Below are 17,996 nucleotides of genomic sequence, written 5' to 3'. Positions count from 1 at the left end.
AGGAGAGGGGTACAGGCTGCTGGAAGGTGAGGAGGTGACACTGTCCTCTAATAACATATATTACAGAGAGGCTGCAGGCAGGAGAGGGGGTACAGGCTGCTGGAAGGTGAGGAGGTGACACTGTCCTCTATTAACATATTACAGAGAGGCTGCAGGCAGGAGAGGGGGTACAGGCTGCTGGAAGGTGAGGAGGTGACACTGTCCTCTAATAACATATATTACAGAGGCTGCAGGCAGGAGAGGGGGTACAGGCTGCTGGAAGGTGAGGAGGTGTCACTGTCCTCTAATAACATATATTACAGAGAGGCTGCAGGCAGGAGAGGGGGGTACAGGCTGCTGGAAGGTGAGGAGGTGACACTGTCCTCTAATAACATATATTACAGAGAGGCTGCAGGCAGGAGAGGGGGTACAGGCTGCTGGAAGGTGAGGGGGTGACACTGTCCTCTAATAACATATATTACAGAGGCTGCAGGCAGGAGAGGGGGTACAGGCTTCTGGAAGGTGAGGAGGTGACACTGTCCTCTAATAACATATATTACAGAGGCTGCAGGCAGGAGAGGGGGTACAGGCTGCTGGAAGGTGAGGAGGTGACACTGTCCTCTAATAACATATATTACAGAGAGGCTGCAGGCAGGAGAGGGGTACAGGCTGCTGGAAGGTGAGGAGGTGACACTGTCCTCTAATAACATATATTACAGAGGCTGCAGGCAGGAGAGGGGGTACAGGCTGCTGGAAGGTGAGGAGGTGACACTGTCCTCTAATAACATATATTACAGAGGCTGCAGGCAGGAGAGGGGGTACAGGCTGCTGGAAGGTGAGGAGGTGACACTGTCCTCTAATAACATATATTACAGAGAGGCTGCAGGCAGGAGAGGGGGTACAGGCTGCTGGAAGGTGAGGAGGTGTCACTGTCCTCTAATAACATATATTACAGAGGCTGCAGGCAGGAGAGGGGTACAGACTGCTGGAAGGTGAGGAGGTGACACTGTCCTCTAATAACATATATTACAGAGGCTGCAGGCAGGAGAGGGGTACAGACTGCTGGAAGGTGAGGAGGTGTCACTGTCCTCTAATAACATATATTACAGAGGCTGCAGGCAGGAGAGGGGGTACAGACTGCTGGAAGGTGAGGAGGTGACACTGTCCTCTAATAACATATATTACAGAGGCTGCAGGCAGGAGAGGGGGTACAGGCTGCTGGAAGGTGAGGAGGTGACACTGTCCTCTAATAACATATATTACAGAGGCTGCAGGCAGGAGAGGGGGTACAGGCTGCTGGAAGGTGAGGAGGTGACACTGTCCTCTAATAACATATATTACAGAGAGGCTGCAGGCAGGAGAGGGGGTACAGGCTGCTGGAAGGTGAGGAGGGGACACTGTCCTCTAATAACATATATTACAGAGGCTGCAGGCAGGAGAGGGGGTACAGGCTGCTGGAAGGTGAGGAGGTGACACTGTCCTCTAATAACATATATTACAGAGAGGCTGCAGGCAGGAGAGGGGGTACAGGCTGCTGGAAGGTGAGGAGGTGACACTGTCCTCTAATAACATATATTACAGAGAGGCTGCAGGCAGGAGAGGGGGTACAGGCTGCTGGAAGGTGAGGAGGGTACACTGTCCTCTAATAACATATATTACAGAGGCTGCAGGCAGGAGAGGGGGTACAGGCTGCTGGAAGGTGAGGAGGTGACACTGTCCTCTAATAACATATATTACAGAGGCTGCAGGCAGGAGAGGGGTACAGGCTGCTGCAAGGTGAGGAGGTGACACTGTCCTCTAATAACATATATTACAGAGGCTGCAGGCAGGAGAGGGGGTACAGACTGCTGGAAGGTGAGGAGGTGACACTGTCCTCTAATAACATATATTACAGAGGCTGCAGGCAGGAGAGGGGTACAGACTGCTGGAAGGTGAGGAGGTGACACTGTCCTCTAATAACATATATTACAGAGAGGCTGCAGGCAGGAGAGGGGGTACAGGCTGCTGGAAGGTGAGGAGGTGACACTGTCCTCTAATAACATATATTACAGGGGCTGCAGGCAGGAGAGGGGGTACATGCTGCTGGAAGGTGAGGAGGTGACACTGTCCTCTAATAACATATATTACAGAGGCTGCAGGCAGGAGAGGGGGTACAGGCTGCTGGAAGGTGAGGAGGTGACACTGTCTAATAACATATATTACAGAGGCTGCAGGCAGGAGAGGGGGTACAGGCTGCTGGAAGGTGAGGAGGTGACACTGTCCTCTAATAACATATATTACAGAGGCTGCAGGCAGGAGAGGGGGTACAGGCTGCTGGAAGGTGAGGAGGTGACACTGTCCTCTAATAACATATATTACAGAGGCTGCAGGCAGGAGAGGGGGAGTACAGGCTGCTGGAAGGTGAGGAGGGGACACTGTCCTCTAATAACATATATTACAGAGAGGCTGCAGGCAGGAGAGGGGGTACAGGCTGCTGGAAGGTGAGGGGGTGACACTGTCCTCTAATAACATATATTACAGAGGCTGCAGGCAGGAGAGGGGGTACAGGCTGCTGGAAGGTGAGGATGGGACACTGTCCTCTAATAACATATATTACAGAGAGGCTGCAGGCAGGAGAGGGGGTACAGGCTGCTGGAAGGTGAGGAGGTGACACTGTCCTCTAATAACATATATTACAGAGAGGCTGCAGGCAGGAGAGGGGGTACAGGCTGCTGGAAGGTGAGGAGGTGACACTGTCCTCTAATAACATATATTACAGAGGCTGCAGGCAGGAGAGGGGGTACAGGCTGCTGGAAGGTGAGGAGGTGACACTGTCCTCTAATAACATATATTACAGAGGCTGCAGGCAGGAGAGGGGGTACAGGCTGCTGGAAGGTGAGGAGGTGACACTGTCCTCTAATAACATATATTACAGAGAGGCTGCAGGCAGGAGAGGGGGTACAGGCTGCTGGAAGGTGAGGAGGAGACACTGTCCTCTAATAACATATATTACAGAGGCTGCAGGCAGGAGAGGGGGTACAGACTGCTGGAAGGTGAAAACCAGAGTAGCCTTAGACACTGTTCATCAGACTTGTGATGGATTTGGGCTTGCGGATTTACTTGCATGCTCATTCCTGACAGTCTCCAGCAGCCTTTGGGGAATCGCTCACATAGCATTTCCTTAAACTTCCACACTGGGAATTGCTCAACCAGTGATTCCATAACAATCACGTTCAGCTTCTGCCTGGAGGTCCACATCCAGGAGTACCAAAGCCTTAGTAAGTCCCTGCAGCGCCTCCGATGGGAATTGGCAGCGACCCGAGGCAGGGCAGGTTTTCCGGGGCAAAGGGGACTCTCAACAATAAACAGGCCAAAAATATGGAGAGAGACATAACAGAGATGGAGGATAGACGCCAAGAAATTACGTCCGGAGACGGTGCCTTTCCGGAAAATCTTGCAAATTATGACCATTTTGCGGACATTGCGTCCCCTAACGCAGGAGAAAAAGGCAAAGAAAAAAAATAACAGTAACATCATCGAAATCAGTCTCCACCAGGTCCCCTCTGAGGGGGGGAAAGTGACTCAGAGGTGCCGCCAGAGACTGGGGAGACCGGCAGCGAGGAGGAGAGACCAAAAGTGGTAAAGAAGCTGGTTGAGGCTTACAATGTCCATTTGCCTGCCACCTCATCATCTGAAGGCAGCCCCAAGTCCGAGGTCTGCTCACCCAGATCCGGGAGCTGGAATCCCTAGTATCAGTGGCGGATTAAGTAAACCATGGGCCCTGGGCTGTTCCACAAGCTTGGGCCCCCTTGTCCACCACCGCCCTGCCACGTCATGTCTATATTAAACACCACCTTTCTGTGTGAGCATTGACAAATGAGTGCTACGATTCCCCTTGTCAAAGGGCTGTGTCCCTACATATTGACAGTCTCCAACCATCGCTGACAGTATCACACTGTGTAGGGACACATTCTCCTGACAAGGGGAATGGTAACACGCATTTGTCTATTAGTCCTGGGTACACAAAGACTTTATGTGGAATACAAGGATTTCCGATAACAGACATGTCTGGAGAGGTGACAGATAAATGCAGTGACTCACAGGAGATGTCTTCACTGATGGGTCGTTCTCTTTTCTTCTCCATCTGACACAGACCGTTATGGCGACTTCTCCTGATGACTGCAGTTTCCTGATGAGAAATCTTTTCCCCTTGATTCTGTAGCCATTTTCAGCATCTATAGCAACATAAAAATTCAGACATAAACACAATAAATTGTCTTATACCCCAGACCCCTAAGCAAATTAAGACCCAGGCCCATACATTAACTCAAACCAATAAATTCAGTCCCCAAGAGGTAACTAAACTTTTAAAAAACATTTGGCGTGTCATAGTGAGAGTGATATGTCAGAAGTTTTGATTGATGGGGGTCCCAGCATTGAGACCACCACCGATCACTAAAACAAAGCTGCAGGAGTGCCCGGGTGAGCGCTGTTCCACTTAATTTCTGACTGTCTTTTCTCGGCGCGGTGTACGGACTCATAGACTTTCTGTTGTGCCCATACACCGCATGCTCGGCTATCAGAGGAAAGACGATCAGAAACAAAGTGGCAAAGCACTCACCTGAGCGCTTCTGCCACTTTGTTTCAGCGATTGGTCGGGTCTCAGTGCCCGGACCCCCACCGATTAGAACATTTGACATGTCACTATGACATGTAATTTTTTTAAAAAGTTTAGTTAGTTACCCTTTAAGCAGTCAGACACCCCTCCCCAGTGCATCTGACTGACTGCTGAGTGCCCTATGGGAGGGTCTAAGCGTCTGACACTTAGGGCGGATTTACACGAGCGTGTGCATTTCGCGCACGCAAAAAATGCGCGTTTTGCACGCGCAAAAGGCACTTAACAGCTCCGTGTGTCATCACCATATGATGCGCGGCTGCGTGCCTTTCGCGCAGCCGCCATCATTATGACACTCTGTATGTTTGTAGCACCTGGTGCTTTTCTGTTTGCAATCATAGTTATACTGCTGTTGAGCAAATCACGCACGTCCCACGGAGGTGCCTCCGTGTGGCATGCGTGATTTTCACGCACCCATTGACTTCAATGGGTGCGTGATGCGCAAAAAACGCAGAAATATACATTTCGTCAGTTTTACGTAGCGGACTCACGCTGCGCAAAAATCACTGACAGTCTGCACTGCCCCATATACTTGCATAGGTCCGTGCGACGCGCGTGAAAAGCACGCGCGTTGCACGGACGTATTACACGTTCGTGTAAATCTGCCCTTATGGCTCTTGGGGGGGGGGAGGAGTTATTCCCCTATAGAACCCTGAACAGTCAATCAAACGCTCTGGCCCCCCACCCCCTGCAGTATAATAACTATTGAGGACTCCATGGGGGAGATTATACTGCAGGGGGGGGTTCTGAGCATCTGACTTACTGCAGAGGGGCTCTATGGGTGGGAAATTATTTTGCACACAAAAAATGTGAGATTAAACACCCTATATACAATTCACACTAACACCGCACACTATATATTCAAACCACACACACTATATAGACTTACATTATAGACACTATAAACACAGCACACACTATAAACACAGCACACACTATATACACAGCACACACTATATACACAGCACACACTATATACACAGCACACACTATATACACAGCACACACTATATAGACTTACATTATGACACACACACACACACACACACACACACTACATAGACTTACATTATAGACACTATATACACAGCACACACTATATACACAGCACACACTATATAGACTTACATTATGACACATAAACACACACACTTACCACAGTCTCTTCCTCTGCGGTGCTTGTCTCTGGCAGCCTCCAGGACCTTAATCATGTGACTGTGACGTCACCACAGGTCCTTCACCCTCTAGTTTCAGTTTTGCCTTTATCAGGCAGCTGCTGGAGGTTTAGACAGGAGGGACAGTGCACAGCAGCACAGAGGAGCAGACTGTCAGGGAGACTCCAGCACCTGCCCATCACAATCTCTGACAGTCTGCTCTCTACAGCTGATGTGCTGTGCCCCTGTTCCCTGGCCGCAAATGACTCCCGCTGCACATTCCCCCCGCCTCTTCATCAGCACGTGGGACCGATGATCACTAGAATGCGGCCGGCAGCAGCAGCCCTGGAGAGTTTTGTTTCACTTGTGTGCGGTGTGGGAAGCTATGGGCCCCCTGCGACCGCCCGAAACGCCCATATGGGGATCCACCACTGCCTAGTATCAATGCAGGGATTCTGCTTCAGTTTGGAGTTGCCCGCTGATACTGGCAAAAGAAAATAGAGGAAGCAGAGAAAGAAAGTTGACACAGGACATGTGAGACTGCTATACCAACTGTCATCTGTCCGGCAATCCGGACCAGAGAATACCTCGGTTTGGGGTGCAGATCCCGCAAAACTCCCAGGAACGGGTAAGCCAGGGAAAACCACGAGGCCAGGCAAAATGGCCCCGGCCGCCATTCCCTCTAAAGGGAGCGGTGCCGGTGCTGTCGAGTTAGTGAGAGTGGTCCCAAGGCCGGTGGAGGGCAAGCCCCCAAAGCGGGCAAATGGCGTGAGTCAGGAACAGGCGGACCCGAAAACCAGCGGCGCATCCCTGGGTTTCAGTCAGTCGGCCATGGGATATCCGGGCCAGCTGACATAACGGGGCAAAGGTCAGCTGCTGCCTCGTATAGAGACGGAGCTGACAGGAGCATTGAGCAGTCCGGTAGCCACCCCCCTGTGGGAGGGGGGGAATGGTTCAGAAATTGCCGCCCAGGTTGGGGGCAATTTTGTGGTAATCCTGGTGTTGGCATTGCCACTAAGCAGTGTCAGCGCTGGGCAAGATTGTCCTCCTAAGGACAAGAGTATAAATGGAAAGAATATTAATGATGAAAACAACAAATAAAAAAAACACCCCTTCAGTTGCCATGGACACCAATGATGCGGAAGGTAGCGTGGAGGTACCGCTCACAACATCTGGCTGTCCCCCCACTAAAGCACCTGTTGATGCGAAGGTAAGAAATGGAGGAGGGGGAAAGGTAAAAAGTAATAACATCGAGCCAGACCTGGTTAGGAAAATGTCAAAAGCAGACGTGACAAATGTAAATAAGAATGTAAATAAAGATGTGATGTGTGTTCGTGGTAGGGTGTGTATAGGTGATGGAGAGGGGCCGGGTGCTCCCTCCACTACTACTCCTAGCAAATCTTAAGCTGGGGTGGTGGTGGCGGGGGGACCACTGGATCATCCTTCCTCATCCTCAGGTCCCAAGGACGGAAACTTGCAACAGCGTCTCCTGGAGGCCTTAAGGAAGGGAAAGCAGACCCTAATGGTAGGAGACGCACAGCGAGACCTATCCTTTTGGATAGAAAGGTACGGTCTGAATGCCTTCCGAGAGAAGAGGGGATATCAGTGGTCGCTTCCAACAATCGGGCCGGCCACTGCCAGGAGGAATGTGGTCCATCTGTGGTGACGTGGCAATGATGTGTGCCCTCCTAGAAATATGGTGGTGGAGCTGCTGCTGGAGATGGGCTACAAGGCGAGAGAGATCTTTGGCTTGATATATCCTTATGGTATGGCTGAGTTTGACATCAGCTTCGTTCACCCGGGGGACCTTGGGGTATTCTGGGGGAACTACGAGCTGATGAAAAGCGAGTCCAGGTTGCAGGATTTTGCTGTACAAGCAATATCCCACCAGAATGGTCTCAAGAAGGTGACCGTTCTTACCCATAACGAGTCACTTTCTTGCGTTGACATCATGACCTAGTTGAGCAGATATCGTCAAGTGGCGGAGATGCCAAGGAAGAACTTGGACGAATTTGGCATCTGGTCAGGGGCCTGGACGTCTATGGTCAAACTTAAACGTCTGGGGAAAACTGTTGCAAATTGCAGCCTTTGATTTTCTTGGCTGAGTTGAAGTCGACATTTTGTTTTTGCAGGAGACCAGGCTGTCACTTTTGGCAGATGTCATAAAAACTAGGAGGGAATGGCGACGTGGCCCCTCCTACTGGTCTCTTGCGCCTGAGCCGTATAGCGGTGTGGCGGTTCTTTTCACCGCACCGGTAACATGCTGACGGACGATTGAGCTAGAAATGGAGAGGTGCTTAATCTTAGATGTTCCCATGAGGGGGCAAGAACTAAGATTAATTAATATCTATGGTCCCCAGACCAAGTGGGACAGGAAAAGCCTCTTCATGAGAATTAAGCCTTTCCTTTTTACAAGCCGACAAGTTATCTTTGGAGGGGATTTTAATACTGTAGTTAGACACCGAGACAGAGGAGGTTCCAGAGATAGACTGGATTATGATAGTGTGGCATTAAATAGCATAGTTAGCGATGCTCGCCTGGTGGATATCCACATCAGGCATACCCCAGGCCACTCGGGTTTCACCTATCGTAGAGGTAGTTGTAGGTCTAGGATAGACAGGTTTTTTTTGAAGGAGGAAGCCATCTCTTCACCAGTGTCCGTTGTTGAGGTGGAGTTCTCCGATCACTGTATGATTATTTTCTCTTTGAACATTGCAGAGTCCCTCCAGATGGGAAGAGGTATATGGAGGCTGAATTCTACTCTCTTGGAAGAAACGGAGATAAGACAGGCCTTTGAGGATTTTCTTCAGAGCCAGGTACCTTTATTGGATCTTGGGGGTACTAAGTCAGAGCGGTGGGAGATGTTCAAAAAACGGGTGGCAGAGTTTTTCTGCCAGCTCTCGTGTCTCAGGTCTATGAGTAGGTACCGCCTATATCAGGAGCTGAGGTGGAACCTCGAGCATCTAGTCTCAAGCGGAAGTAGCCGTGAGGAAATCTCCAGGGTGAAAGCTTTGCTCAAGAGGTGTTAGTATGATGTTGGTTCTTGAGAGGGATTTTTGGGAGGTACCGCTCGCCCGTCCCCTACAGGAACTGCAGGATGTGAGTGAGTCATAAGATCATTACAGGACTGGCTGGTATTACAGGATCTCTGATCCCTGAAGAGATCCAAGTCAGGGATCCTGGAGGTCGTCTGATCCTTCTACTCAAACCTCTTGGGAAAGCAGGATCTAAGCAGAGATGAGATCGGCTTTCCTGTCTGAAACCATTCCTGAGCCAGGGGTAGACCCCGCTCTCTGTGTTTTGATAGAATCGATCAAGGATGAGGAAGTGGGGCTGGCGATTGATGGGCTTGACCCCTAAAATTGCCAGGTCCGGATGGTTTAACATCCGAGATTAATAAGAACCCTTGTTCCCCTCTTGACTGCGGTTTTTAATGAGTGCCTTTGCTCGGATACTTTGCCAAAGTCCATGAGGAGTTCAGCCTTGAACATTTTAACGAAGGGTAAAGACTCGACCCGTATTGAGCATTGGCGTACCATAGAGCTTCTGAATATGGACAGAAAGGTACTCCCAAAGGTACTGTTTAATCGGCTGGTGAAGTTTGCACCTCGGCTCCTTTCGCGGGTCCAGCGCTGCTCAGTTCTTGGCCGCAGCATGTTTAGTGCTGTTCTCAGAGAGGCAGTGGAGCAGGGAAGTGCTGGTCGATGGAAGGGGTACATCCTGTCCTTGGACCAGGCCACGGCTTTTGACAAGGTGGACCACGAGTACCACTGGTCAGTCCTTCTGAGTTACGGCGTACCGGGGGGGGGGGGGTTTGTCAATTGGCTTCAGACCTTATACACTGGGGCTGAGACCCTTGCGCTGGTGAATGGTTGGGTTGGAACCCCCTTTGAGGTTGGGTCTGGTGTCCCCCAGGGTTGTCCCTTGAGTCCTTTGCTATATGCGTTCGCGATTGATCCTGTTCTTAAAAGGATTGATCGTGGGCCATTGGCGGGACACTGGGCTGGCCTGGAGGGGCTGGAAGTCACTCAGAAGGTGGTTGCATACACGGACAATGTCTGCATTTTTGTCTCCTCGAGACGGGAGACGGAGTGGGTGATGTCGGAAGTGGAATGTTACTACTGGCTTCTGGGTCCAAGATCAACTGGGATAAGTGCGAGAGTCTCTGACTGGAAGGAGGAGATCCTAGTTTTGATCTCCTGGACGGCCTTCCAGATCCTCAGGGGTCTGCTAAGAACTTAGGAGTTGAATTTGGCCTGGGTGATTACCCCAAGAAAAACTGGGAGGATAGGCTGAATCTAGCTGCCCAGAATGTCGGCCAATGGAAGGGTTGGTCTTTAACCCTTAGGGAAAGAGTTCACCTGGCCAAGGCCTACCTCTTGCCCATGTTTCTCTACCTAGGCAGTGTGTCCATCTTGCCAGAACCACTCTGGGCTCGGGTCTATAGCCTGTTCTTCCAGCTGTTATGGGGGAACAGGCTTAACCTAATCAAGAGAGAGGTTACTTACCTACCAAGGAGACTACGAGGGTTAGATATGGTTAACCCAGTGGTGTTCCTAGTAAACACTTTTGTTAAGATCAACCTGGCAAACCTCTGGCAAAAGAGGGCTCCTTGGTGGATATCGTCCTGCAGGGGGTGGTTTCGGCCTTTCTTCCAGGAATGGGAGAGAGGAGGGAAAGTGAAAGACCAGCGTACACTTCACGGACATCTTCCGGCTTATGCCACCCTGGCACTGAAGATTGTTTGCCGGTGGCATCTGGGAGTGTGGGAGATCAGGACTATGCCAAGAATTTTTTTTGACAGGAGGGTCCTGATGACCCACTTCCAGAAGCCCCTGGCGCTCAAAGACTGCCCAAGTAGTGACCTCGGGGTGGGATTAAAACGTTTAAATTCAGCAATGATTCCCCAGAAGTTTTGGGATCTGGCTTGGTGTTGCTTCCATGGGAGACTGTATGTAAAGGACAATTTGAAGTACAGAAACTCTGATGATAGGGGGTGTCCCTGGGAGGAGTGCGGCGGAATGCTGGAAAGCATGGACCATTTCCTGCTTCATTGCCATTTCAATACAGGGGCATACAAAAGGGTGGGAGCCTCCATTGGTTGACCAGGCCTAACCAGCCTCTCCTATCCTGGGTGGGCCTAAGGAGTGTTCGGAGACCTCGGTGGTCCATTGCACCTTGTTTCTATTTAGTAAAGTGGTCAGGCACTTTACATGGAATACACGGAGTCTAGTTTCTACCCAGAAGAAAATCCTCCTTGTGGATGAGGTTGTTAGCAATATCATGGGTGACTTGGTGTACTGTATGTGCACTATTTGGAGAGTATGAGCATCCAATGCCTCTCTCCTTCGGCTTTTAATTTTGGGGGCCTTAAAGTGTCGGCCTCCATTAGGGGGGGGGGGTCGTCACCGGTGCTCAACTAGAGGTGGGGTCTGCGTTTTGATGAGGCACCAAAAAATAAGCGATAGGACTCGGAATAAGGAAAAGTGAGGGTTAGCATAGGGTCAGTTTTCAGTAGGGTCAGGAAAAGGGTTAGTGATAGTGCAAGCGATAGGGAGGATGTAGCGGTGGATGTGGGACTTTAGCCTCTGGGGTGCTGGGGGGCCTTTCCCTTCTCTCTCATTGGTGATGGGCTAGGTAAGCACTGGAAGATTTTTTATTTTGTTTAGGATTGAAATGGCAGGAAAAAGGTTTACAAGTGACCGAACTCGGTGCTTTCGGGTATGGTGTGTATTTTGTATTCTGTATATGGTTTGGTATTTGGACAAGTGAGTGATGTGTATTGTATTATATTGTAAAAATTGTTCTTAGAGTAGGGATAGACTTAAGGCGGTTAATAGGTAGGCAGGGAGTGGTTTGGGGTGTGTCTGGCCCAGCCCCGAACTATTCGGACATGGAAGGACATGGGGCGGGCAGCTGGCTGGGGTGGTGGAGGGTAGGTAGGATGGGTAAGGTTAGGCAGAGTTAGGATGTGTATAGTTTGTATAGTGTGATATTAAAAAATAAATAAAAAATAAATAAAATAATAATGTTAGGTTGTTTTGTTTATTATTATTATATTGTTTTTTTAAATTATTATTATATTGTTTTTTTTATTATTATTATATTGTTTTGTTTATTATTATTATTATTATTGTTTTTTTTAAATATTATTATTATTGTTTTTATTATTATTATTATTATTATTATTATGTTACTACTTTTAGGCCTTAGGTTGACGCAGGTCGGCGTATTTTCTGTTTGTATTTTTGATTTTGTTTATATGATGGTTTTATATGTTCTATTTATTATTTTGTTTTGGATGAAGTGTAGATATAAGTATATAAGAGTGGGGTGTATGTGGCCGGGTCTGGTATAGTTTTTTCTTTTCTTATATACAAACATGTATTTTTTGGTTGTGAATTTTGGTTTGTATGGAATTTGTTATGGATTTGTTTTCCGTTTATGTTTTGTACTTTTCGATAAAATATAAAAAGAGTTACAGGCTGCTGGAAGGTGATAAAAATGTCACAATCCCCTGATAATTGTCAATTGTACATGTGAATACATAAAACTTATGGAGGTCTTTGGAAACAGGATGACAGGTTCCATTTAGGGGCTGCAAAGATTCCATTTCTACCCAGGCCCCCAAATGTCCCTCTGCCATATAAGCGGGCAGCAGTACTCTAATGGCACATGATGGTTGGGGTAAGGCAGGAGCTTTAAAGGGGTTGTCCCAAGATTAAATGTTATTTCCTAACCACAGGATAGGTGATAACATGCTGATTGGTGAGGGTCCAAATGCTGGGCCCCCCACTAATTATGAGAATGGGGGTCCCATTTCTCTGAATGAATAGAGCGGCAGGTCGAGCATGCGCACTGCCGCCCCATTCACTGTTTATGGGACTGTCGGCGATAGCCGAGTACAGCACTCGGCTACATCCGGCAGTACCATAGAGAATGAATGGGGCAGCAGGGTGCATGCTCGACCTGTCGCTCCATTAATTTGGAGGAACGGGACCCCCCAGTGGTTGGGTCCCAACCGATCAGCATGTTATCACTTATCTTGTGATTAGGTGATAACATTTAATCTTGGGGCAACTCCTTTAAGCTGCACTTCTGCATGCAGCTCTAGATGTGACTGGAGAATAATACATCATGTAACCCAAATCAATAAAAGATAAGAAAAGCTAAGTACCTTTTTTTTAACATGTTATATGTGTCACAAATATAAAAAGTGGAGCTATAGATCAAACCATAATATTACAGACGTACAGAACGATTGGATACATTATAAAGAACAAACATTTTCTGCAGCGCTGCACAATAAGTTACAGTGACAAATACAATCAGATACAATGTTACAATTTAAATATAAGTAAAGAAAGCCGGGCTCAGGAGCTTACAATCTACATGGAAAGGGGATGACACATAGGAGCAAGGAGATTCGCTGCACTACTGAACCAGCCAATATCAGAAAACAGGATAGGTTATCAATATCTGAGCGGTGGGGTTCCGACTCCCTGCACCAGAGCAGTTTGAAGGGGCCACGGCGCTCCCGGAGCTGCTGCTTCATATTGTTTTCTTACACAACTCAGCACTGTCACATTTGTAGCGGCGGGGCACAGTTTTACAGCTTCCAACCATTGTATATTGGTGGATTAGTCTTATGGAATGTGGGAGATCATTCCAAAGAAGAGGTGCAGCACAGGAGAAGCTCCTCCGCGGCTCCATGACCGCTGGTTTCATTGCAGCAGTGAGAGGCGTTAAGAGGAGGGAGAGGAGCATGAAAGAGAGGAGGTGAACTAAGGACCCTGCCTGTCAATATCAACGAGCAGCTTAGGCTGGGTTCACACGACCTATTTTCAGGCATAAACGAGGCGTATTATGCCTCGATTTATGCCTGAAAATACGGCTCCAATACGTCGGCAAACATCTGCCCATTCATTTCAATGGGTTTGCCGACGTACTGTGACGACAACCTGTAATTTTACGCGTCGCTGTCAAAAGATGGCGCGTAAAATTACAGCCTCGTCAAAGAAGTGCAGGACACTTATATACATTATATGCAGGACACTTATATACATTATATGCAGGACACTTATATACATTATATGCAGGACTCTTATATACATTATATGCGGGACACTTTTATACATTATATGCGGGACACTTATATACATTATATGCGGGACACTTATATACATTATATGCGGGACACTTATATACATTATATGCGGGACACTTATATACATTATATGCGGGACACTTATATACATTATATGCAGGACAGTTATAAACATTATATGCGGGACACTTATATACATTATATGCAGGACACTTATATACATTATATGCGGGACACTTATCTACATTAAATGCAGGACACTTATATACGTTATATGCGGGACACTTATATACATTATATGCAGGGCACTTATATACATTATATGCGGGACACTTATATACATTATATGCAGGACGCTTATATACATTATATGCAGGGCACTTATATACATTATATGCAGGACGCTTATATACATTATATACGGGACTCTTATATACATTATATGCAGGACACTTATATACATTATATGCGGGACACTTATATACATTATATGCAGGACACTTATATACATTACATGCAGGACACTTATATACATTACATGCGGGACACTTATATACATTATATGCAGGACACTTATATACATTATATGCGGGACACTTATATACATTATATGCAGGACACTTATATACATTATATGCGGGACACTTATATACATTATATGCGGGACACTTATATACATTATATGCAGGGCACTTATATACATTATATGCAGGACACTTATATGCATTATATGCGAGACACTTATATACATTATATGCGGGACACTTATATACATTATATGCGGGACACTTATATACATTATATGCAGGGCACTTATATACATTATATGCAGGACGCTTATATACATTATATGCGGGACACTTATATACATTATATGCGGGACACTAATATACATTACATGCAGGACACTTATATACATTACATGCAGGACACTTATATACATTATATGCAGGACACTTATATACATTATATGCGGGACACTTATATACATTATATGCGGGACACTTATATACATTATATGCGGGACACTTATATACATTATATGCGGGACACTTATATACATTATATGCGGGACACTTATATACATTATATGCGGGACACTTATATACATTATATGCGGGACACTTATATACATTATATGCGGGACACTTATATACATTATATGCGGGACACGTATATACATTATATGCAGGACACTTATATACATTATATGCGGGACACTTATATACATTATATGCGGGACTCTTATATACATTATATGCGGGACACTTATATACATTATATGCAGGACACTTATATACATTATATGCGGGACACTTATATACATTATATGCGGGACACTTATATACATTATATGCAGGACACTTATATACATTATATGCGGGGCGCTTATATACATTATATGCGGGACGCTTATATACATTATATGCGGGACACTTATATACATTACATGCGGGACACTTATATACATTACATGCAGGACACTTATATACATTACATGCAGGACACTTATATACATTATATGCAGGACACTTATACACATTATATGCAGGACACTTATATACATTATATGCGGGACACTTATATACATTATATGCGGGACACTTATATACATTATATGCGGGACACTTATATACATGATATGCGGGACACTTATATACATTATATGCGGGACACTTATATACAGTATATGCGGGACACCTATATACATTATATGCGGGACACCTATATACATTATATGCGGGACACTTATATACATTATATGCAGGACACTTATATACATTATATGCGGGACACTTATATACATTATATGCGAGACACTTATATACATTATATGCAGGGCGCTTATATACATTATATGCGGGACGCTTATATACATTATATGCGGGACTCTTATATACATTATATGCGGGACACTTATATACATTATATGCGGGACACTTATATACATTATATGCGGGACACTTATATACATTACATGCAGGACACTTATATACATTATATGCAGGACACTTATATACATTATATGCGGGACACTTATATACATTATATGCGGGACACTTATATACATTATATGCGGGACACTTATATACATGATATGCGGGACACTTATATACATGATATGCGGGACACTTATATACATTATATGCGGGACACTTATATACATTATATGCGGGACACCTATATACATTATATGCGGGACACCTATATACATTATATGCGGGACACCTATATACATTATATGCGGGACACCTATATACATTATATGTGGGACACTTATATACATTATATGCGGAACACTTATATACATTATATGCAGGGCACTTATATACATTATATGCATGACACTTATATGCATTATATGCGAGACACTTATATACATTATATGCGGGACACTTATATACATTATATGCGGGACACTTATATACATTATATGCGGGACACTTATATACATTATATGCGGGACACTTATATACATTATATGCAGGGCACTTATATACATTATATGCGGGACGCTTATATACATTATATGCGGGACGCTTATATACATTACATGCAGGACACTTATATACATTACATGCAGGACACTTATATACATTACATGCAGGACACTTATATACATTATATGCGGGACACTTATATACATTATATGCGGGACACTTATATACATTATATGCAGGACACTTATATACATTATATGCGGGACACTTATATACATTATATGCAGGACACTTATATACATTATATGCGGGACACTTATATACATGATATGCGGGACACTTATATACATGATATGCGGGACACTTATATACATTATATGCGGGACACTTATATACATTATTTGCGGGACACTTATATACATTATATGCGGGACACTTATATACATTATATACGGGACACTTATATACATTATATGCAGGACGCTTATATACATTATATGCAGGACACTTATATACATTATATGCGGGACACTTATATACATTATATGCGGGACACATATACATTATATGCAGGACACTTATATACATTATATGCGGGACACATATAAATTATATGCAGGACACTTATATACATTATATGCGGGACACTTATATACATTATATGCAGGACACTTATATTCATTATATGCAGGACACTTATATACATTATATGCAGGACACTTATATACATTATATGCGGGACACATATACATTATATGCAGGACACTTATATACATTATATGCGGGACACATATACATTATATGCAGGACACTTATATACATTATATGCGGGACACTTATATACATTATATGCAGGACACTTATATACATTATATGCAGGACACTTATATACATTATATGCGGGACACTTATATACATTATATGCGGGACACTTATATACATTATATGCAGGACACTTATATACATTATATGCAGGACACTTCTTTGGACGTAATTTGAGCCATTTTTCATTGAATCCAATGAAGAACAGCTCCAAATTACGGCCGTCAATGACCCCTCGCAAAATGCGAGGACGAGCAATTACGTCTGAAATGACGGAGCTGTTCTCTCCTTAAAATAGCTCCGTAATTTCAGACGTAATGGTCGTTATCGTGTGCACATACCCTCTGAAATAAATCAACCTCATTACATCTATGTGAACGGTCTTCACAGGAAACTTTTTACTCTCATTTTTGGACTCCAACACTCAACCACTTATCATCATCATCATGAATCTGTCAAGCCCGGCACTGACACAAATCTCATCGCGGAAAAAGCTTTCACTTAATAGAGTTTGGACAGAAAGAGTCAATTTTCTGACAATTTGGGCATGCCATGATGGTAAATGATAACACCTCTGCCTCTATATTCCTGAGTACATTCATTCTCCTACAAAATGCCCGTTATTAGTTCATATATCCTACAAATGTCCTACATTGATAAGAAGACAAAAGCCGGGGGAAGGTTAGTGAATTTATGGCTTAATTATTGACCTCCACGACTGGATAATTTGCAATGGGAAGAAATGAAAAAGAGATTTAGTGCCCACATGGACCTGTTACGGGGGCTCAGTCTGCAAATTGTTGCAGGTCTGCGAAAGGAAAAATGTGCGACTCCATACA

At 45.4% G+C, this 17,996-nt stretch overlaps 1 long non-coding RNA gene across 1 annotated transcript in view; it reads right to left on the bottom strand.

Annotated features, from left to right (window-relative positions):
- Nucleotides 1-5,833, bottom strand: part of LOC142663627 (uncharacterized) — a 58,079-nt gene extending 52,246 nt beyond the window's left edge. The window contains exons 1-2 of the long non-coding RNA XR_012851123.1: nucleotides 5,790-5,833; nucleotides 4,060-4,193 (exon numbers count right to left, since the gene is read on the bottom strand). This is a non-coding gene — a long non-coding RNA (uncharacterized LOC142663627). The remainder of the gene's footprint in view (nucleotides 1-4,059; nucleotides 4,194-5,789) is intronic.
- Nucleotides 5,834-17,996: the final 12,163 nt, after the last annotated feature.

The sequence above is a fragment of the Rhinoderma darwinii genome, chromosome 11 (genome assembly GCF_050947455.1).
Source record: "Rhinoderma darwinii isolate aRhiDar2 chromosome 11, aRhiDar2.hap1, whole genome shotgun sequence".
NCBI classification, from domain to species: domain Eukaryota; kingdom Metazoa; phylum Chordata; class Amphibia; order Anura; family Rhinodermatidae; genus Rhinoderma; species Rhinoderma darwinii.
Note: the sequence above shows the minus strand (reverse complement) of the source record. Positions and strands in the feature narration are given on the sequence as shown.